This window comes from Polypterus senegalus, chromosome 17 (assembly GCF_016835505.1).
Source record: "Polypterus senegalus isolate Bchr_013 chromosome 17, ASM1683550v1, whole genome shotgun sequence".
Taxonomy (NCBI): domain Eukaryota; kingdom Metazoa; phylum Chordata; class Cladistia; order Polypteriformes; family Polypteridae; genus Polypterus; species Polypterus senegalus.
Genome location: NC_053170.1, coordinates 78,614,862 through 78,622,554, shown reverse-complemented (window position 1 = coordinate 78,622,554; position 7,693 = coordinate 78,614,862).

The following is a 7,693-nucleotide window of genomic DNA, read 5'->3' as shown; positions in this document are numbered from 1 at the left end:
CTCTAGTCTGAGCCCCTCCCAGATGACTGAGCTTCTCACCCTATCTTTAAGGGAAAGCCCAGACACCTGGCGGAGGAAATTCATTTCAGCCGCTTGTATTTGCAATCTCGTTCTTTCGGTCACTATCCATAGCTCATTACCATAGGTGAGGGTAGGAACGTAGATCGACTGGTAAATTGAGAGCTTTGCCTTACGCCTCAGCTCCTTTTTCACCATGACAGACCGATGCAGAGCCCGCATCACTGCGGACATCGCACCGATCCGCCTGTCAATCTCACGCTCCATTCTTCACTCACTCGTGAACAAGACCCAGAGATACTTGAACTCCTCCACTTGGGGCAGGATCTCTTCCCCAACCCTGAGAGGGCACTCCCATGGTCTCGGATTTGGAGGTGCTGATTCCCATCCCAGCCGCTTCACACTCAGCTGCGAACCGATTCAGAAAGAGCTGAAGATCACGGCCTGATGAAGCAAACAGGACAACATCATCTACAAAAAGCAGTGACCCAATCCTGAGTCCACCAAACCAGACCCCCTCAACACCCTGGCTGCACCTAGAAATTCTGTCCATAAAAGTTATGAGCAGAATTGATGACAAAGGGCAGCCCTGGCGGAGTCCAACTCTCAATGGAAACGGGCTCAACTTACTGCCGGCAATGCGGACCAACCTCTGACACCGGTTATACAGGGACCGAACAGCTCTTATCAGAGGGTCCAGCACCACCCACAGGATTCCCCAAGGGACACGGTCGAACGCCTTTTCCAAGTCCACAAAACACATGTAAACTGGTTGGGCAAACTCCCTTGCACCCTCCAGGAAGCTGCTCAGGGTGTAGAGCTGGTCCACTGTTCCACGACCAGGATGAAAACCACACTGTTCCTCCTGAATCCGAGGTTCGACTAGACTTTTCCAGGGTCTGAGGAGTGTGATCCCTCTGAAGTTGGAACATACCCTCCGGTCCCCCTTCTTAAGAGGGGGACCACCACCCTGGTCTGCCAATCCAGAGGCACTGTCCCCGATGCCCATGCGATGTTGCAGAGACGTGTCAACCAAGACAGTCTTACAACATCCAGAGCCTTGAGGATCTCCGGGTGTATCTCATCCACCCCTGGGCCCTGCCACCAAGGAGTTTTTTGAACACCTCGGTGACCTCAGCCCCAGAGATGGGGGAGCCCACCTCTGAGTCCCCAGGTTCTGCTTCCTCATTGGAAGGCATGTTAGTGGGATTGAGGAGGTCTTCAAAATACTCCCCCCACCGACCCACAACGTCACGAGTCGAGGTCAGCAGCACACCATCCCCACCATATACGGTGTTGACACCGCACTGCTTCCCCCTCAGACGCTGGACGGTGGGCCAGAATCTCCTTGAAGCCGTCTGAAAGTCGTTCTCCATGGCCTCCCCAAACTCCTCCCCGAAAGGCACCGACCACCTTACGGCCACAGCTTTGGTCAGCCGCCTCAACAATAGAGGCATGGAACATGGCCCATTTGGACTCAATGTCCCTCACCTCCCTTGGGACGTGGTCGAAGTTCTGCTGGAGGTGGGAGTTGAAGCTACTTCTGACAGACATTCCCAGCAGACCCTCACAACACGTTTGGGCCTACCAGGCCTGATCGGCCTACTCCCCCACCATCGAAGCCAACTCACCACCAGGTGGTGATCAGTTGACAGCTCTGCCCCTCTCTTAACCCGAGTGTCCAAGACATATGGCCACAAGTCCGACGACACGACCTCATCGAACTGAGGCATAGGGTGTCCTGGTGCCAAGTGCACATATGAACACCCCTTGAACATGGTGTTTGTTATGGACAATCCGTGACAATCACAGAAGTCCAATAACAAAACACCACTCAGGTTCAGATCAGGGAGGCCATTCCTCCCAATCACATCCTTCCAGGTGTCACTGCCATTGCCCACCTGAGCATTGAAGTCTCCCAGCAGTACGAGGGAGTCTCCAGAAGGTATGCCCTCTAGCACCCCCTCCAGGGACTCCAAAAAGGGTGGGTACTCCAAACTGCCATTTGTTGCATATGCACAAACAACAGTTAGGACCCGTCCCCCCACCCGAAGGCGGAGGGAGGCTACCCCAATGTACAGGCCCCAAGTTGGGAGGCAATAAGTATGCCCACACCCACTCGGTGCCTCTCACTGGTGGCAACTCCAAAGTGGTAGAGAGTCCAGCCCCTCTCAAGGAGATTGGTTCCAGAGTCCAAGCTGTGCGTTGAGGTGATGAGCCCGACTATATCTAACCAGAACCTCTCGACCTCGCGCACTAGCTCAGGCTCCTTCACCTTCAGAGAGGTGGCATTCCACGTTCCAGGAGCCAGCTTCTGTAGCCAAGGATCGGCCCGCCAAGGTCCCCGCCTTCGGCCACCACCCAACTCACACTGCAGCAGACCTCCTTGGCCCCTCCCATAGGTGGTGAGCCCATGGGAAGGGGGACCCACGTTGCCTCTTTTGGTTGTGCCCGGCCGGGCCCCATGGGTGCAGGCCCAGTCACCAGGCGCTCGCAATGAAGCCCCACCTCCAGGCCTGGCTCCAGAGGGGGGCCCCGGTGACCCACTTCTGGGTGAGGGTAAACGCTGTCCAAATTTTTTATTCATCACTGAAGGTCTATTGAACCGCTCTTTGTCTCATTCCCTCACCTAGGACCAGTTTGCCTTGGGTGGCCCTACCAGGGGCATAAAGCCCCGGACAACAGAGCTCCTAGGATCATTGGGACACGCAAACCCCTCCACCACAATAAGGTGGCGGTTCGAGGAGGGGTGTAGTTTTAGTGTTTATTTTATTTTATAAAATTTATTTTTACTTTTATTTAGTTCTGTTTTTAAATTTTTTGTTTTTAATTTATTTAGTTCTGGCCTTTTCACATAATATTAGTACAATTTTAGTGTTTTTTTTTCTGTTGCTATACCACAAACACCAGCCTACACATATTTCAATGCAAGTTATGTTTCAGTCAAGAAAATACACTCACAGTTCATAATACCGTTAAACACAGCTTGACTATTGTCACACATGTGTGCATGGGAGGTAGTTAAAGGGCTTGAGTATGGGAAGTTCTGAAGCATGCCGGGATGTGGCAGAGTGCACTGACTCTTTTTCTCCCTTTCCTGTAGACCATTCATGGGAGATCCTACCTGACTCTATTGATGTCACTTCTGGGACTGAGACTATGGAAGAAGACCTTGCTGGCCCCGGCCCCATTGATGTCACATCCGGACTTGAACCAATGGCTGAAGACCATGAGCCCGATCCCTATGATCTCACTTCCTGTCTTCCCCTTTAAAAACCTACACCTTTTCCCTAGTCCCTCAGTTCTGTTTTGGACTCGGTTTTGTGCACAGCAGTGCTTTATTCATTTGATCAACTTTGCAGCCAGGAACTCAATTATACGTGTGGCTGCCCCAAACCTTTTTCATGACTCTTATGTCTCGTTATTGTGACACTATCAATGATCAAACAGATTAAGTGTAGTCAGCAAGATCAAATGTTTCAACCCAAGAAACAAGTCTGTGCAAGCACATTGCTGTTAAGCTTTAAACAAGCACGCATTTCGAGAGATTTGTTAATGTTGCAATGATGTCCATTGCACAGATAGCCACACAGTGAAAATATTTGCTCAACGAACGCCTGTGATGCAGGTGCACAGACAAAGTCCTCGGCTACTGGCTCCAGCAAACTGTATGTTGACGATTTCTGCTGCCAGTACTGAAGAGCAGTCATGATGCCAGAGAAGAGTTTGACTTCCACTAAGTACTGATACAGTTGGTCCTGCACTGAAACTCTGAGACTGTTTTTCTTTTTCTTGCATGCTACATTTGCTTTTATTATCATCTGTGTTCTAACTAAAGTATTTGCACACGTTACTTTCTCGCTTTCTACTGCAAACATCTGTGCAAAACTCGCCATCGTCAACCACACTTGCTTAATGCTTCAACTCGACAAACCAAATGTGCTCATCAAACAAACAAATGGTTCTTTACGGAAGTTGCACCACATGACTATAGTAAGCCCAAGGTACAAGATCACCGCATAGTAAACAACGCAACATAACTGAATGTTCAGGGTGAACTACAAACAACCCCTCTGCATGACTGAACCAGACTGAATGAAAATGCTTTTGGTGTTTTTTTAATTTTTACTCAATTTTCGTTCTCATTTTGGTTCGTTCACATATCACTCATTTTTATTTTTATTTAGTTTTAGTTTCTCTGTATGCCTTAATTTCATTTCTCGTGTTTATAAAACGAAAAACAATATTTTTAGTTCTAGTTCTCATTTTAGTTATGAAAATATCACTGGCGGGGACCAGCGGCTGTGGGCCATCTGTTGTTGAAGAAAGATTCTTGGATCTTGACTTTGCGAATGATGTTGTGATCTTCGTAGAGTCAATTGAGGCTTTGATTTGGGCTCTCGACAGACTGAGCAAGGACTCAGAGTGTCTGGGCTTGAGAGTGTCCTGGATAAAAACCAAGATCCAGGCCTTTAATAACCTCTTGGGCACAGCCATCAGCAGTGTGTTTGTCTGCGGAGAGAGTGTTAACCTTGTCGAGAGGTTTACTTACCTTGGCAGTGACATTCATGTTTCTAGTGACTCTTCCTATGAAGTCAGTAGACAGATTGGAAGAGCTTGGGGGGGTTGTTAGGTCACTGTAAAATGTGTAAAAGGACAAAGGTCCAAGTTTTTAGAGTCCCAGTGCTTCCTGTTTTGATATATGGTTGTGAGACATGGACACTATTTAGTGACCTGAGACAAAGACTGGACTCCTTCGGTACTGTGTGCCTTTTCAGAGAATCCTTGGGTGCTGCTATTTTGACTTTGTGTCGAATGAGTGGTTGCTCATGGAGCATCAGTTACAGCACTACGGCCATGTGGTGAGATTCTCCAAGGGTGATCTGGCTCACAGGATCCTCATTGTTGAGGACCCAAGTGGCTGGACCAGGCCAAAAGGACATTCACATAATACCTGAGTGGCAGATAGATGTTCATTTCTGGGGGGGGTTTACTGGATCGCATGTCTACCTGAGGATTTGCCAACCAGGGTCCCAAGCTGTTTTGTTGTGTGGTGGGCGGCAACATGCTGTACCAGTGCATGCTACCCAACCTAACCTGACCTGACCTGTCCTTACTTGGGAACATTTCCCACCTTATGGCTCAACAAGTCTGCAGAGGGGCCTCTGGAGAATTGTCAGTGCAACTCTGATTTACACCTTTCTTATCAGGTGACGTCCAGGCAGATCCTGGTACAAGTTAGAATTCAGTCAATTAGTTTGGAATGCAAGTGGGGGTTTTGTGCAAATGGATGCCTGCATCCTTGTTATTCTTATTATTATTGGTGTCCTCGATATCTTCCACCCATTAATCTAGTTGTATATGTTTCTTCACTGTAGTTAAAATAATAATAATAATAATAATAATCTCATATATATTTCTGTTCTGGTTTGTCCTGCTTCCACTTCAAAACCGGTCCTGCTCACACGCAGCCGACACAGCATTTCTCGATTCCTATTCTTCCTCTTCCAAACCCTTCCCCACGCTGCCTGCGGCCTCCCATACACCTTGCTATTTTCGTTATACTGTGACAGTTGTTTACTAAGAATCTGTTATAAAATGAACGACAATATCTTCTCTGTCAACTGGTTTTTGTACAATGTCATCTCTATTCCAGGATCCGGCAACTGCCTGTTCCTATCAGTGGGTTATTTCTTGACACAAATCGTCTCCAGCAAAACACCTATTCACAACTGCGTCTTTCAAGAAGTATTTCTTTCTTCTTGATTTCTGAATTCCTTTCTCACTGTTTTCCGTTCCTATTCTTACACCGCCATATGCTACGGCAGGCATAGGCTAGGAATAATAATAATAATAATAAATAAATCTACCTAACCCACTTAACCAAGGCAGAGTCGTGGGGCAGCTAGACCCTCAAGCAAATGACAACATTCCTTTTTTGCTAACTTAATAGCTGGGAGCTTTCAATATCTAACATCATAATTTTTCCCAGCAGGAGCTTATTTTCTACTTTAAAAGGCATAGTAATGAAATTTCCATGTTATCTAGATGTTGTGTTTTTCTTACACAATATAACAAAATGAGGCTCTTCCTCAAACTATAAATGTGCTTTGGTCTACGCAGACACACAAAGGGGAAGTCTAGCACCAAAAAAAACATCTTGAAACCTTCAATAAACCAAATATTAATGAAGGGAGAGAAAGCACACAAAATCTGACTCTTTAAAAACTATGAACATTTTTTACAAAGAAAATATATATATTTACAAAGAAAATGAAAAAAGTAAAAAAGGTGTGCTGAAAATGGCAATCCAGAACAAACAAAATCCACAAAACAAAAATGGGTCAAAAAATACTGCAGCACAAATAAGTGCTGGTAGTTTAAAGAAAGAGTTTAGGTTAGGCACTGGTGATGATTATGTAATATCTCATATAGGGTTCCTGCCCTGGCTGGGGTTCAGATTCATGTTTTATGTCTCCTTTGCTAATTTTTGATTAATTAATTTGTGCTTGTTTTTGATGTTTTTTATATACTGTATATACGCTGCCTGTGTTATGCTCCATGTGTTTTGTGGGTGGGGACAACCTGCCAATCATAGCCAGGAACTGCCATCTGCACTGTTAATCTGGACGGCCTCCCACAGTTCCTGGTGGTTCATTTCAAATGTTCCTGGGAGTGATGAGTTTACTTGTGACTATTTCTGTGCTTTTTGTGAATTACTGCATTTTTGACGTGTTATGCTCTTGTCTGTTTTTAACCATGCCTTGGATTTCTGTTTTGGGACTTATATTATTAACTTGGATCACCCCTGCTGGCAATCCATTTTTGCTTATTGTGCTCTATGAAGCTTCATGCATTTACTGAGTTTTTTGTGAAATCAATTTTTATTTTATAAAGATTAAGTGCTTGTCAATATTACAAGTTAAGGTTTGTTGTTGATATCCCAATCTAGTGGCCATTATTGAAGATGCTTTTGGAACTTATTGGGACTTATGTGCTTTGAAACTTTCATTACAGCAGTACAAACAGGAAAGGTTGGCTCTTTGTTGGCATATGTTAGAGTAGGGGGTTCAAAAATCCTAGCAAAAGATTGCTTAACAGAGGAAGCAGCAATAATTGGAGGATGGAGTAAGAAGCTTAAAGTATTCAGTAACAAATATTGGAACATGGTAACATAGTAAACATTGTGGCAAAAACTAGAGATTTTTTTTAGAAGAAATTGATTTGGGTTTGGAAGCGGGCTTCTCAAAATAAAACTTTACTGTAGGTTTATATTGGGCCAAAAGGAACAGAAAATTATACTAGCTTAAACAAACATTGTCTTCAATATAAAAAAAACTTGTACTTCAGAAGGTATGTGATTCTGGCTGTAAAGAATAAAGCTGAGGAAAGTTTTTTTGTTATTCTTTATTAAACATTTATAGTTAGCAAGAGCAATATGGAAAAGTAGATTATCCTTAAGTTCAGAAATACTTGTGTATATATATATATATATACAAAAAGAAGAAAAAAGAGCAAAATAGGGTTGCCAAATTAGAAATACGGGACACTCTTAAAATCTCTCTCTATATTACTATATATATATATATTAATACATGCACCCTACACACCCAGACCAATACATTATATAAAAGTACAGACATAAGTTAAAAACATAAAGCAAGGATTTTAATGG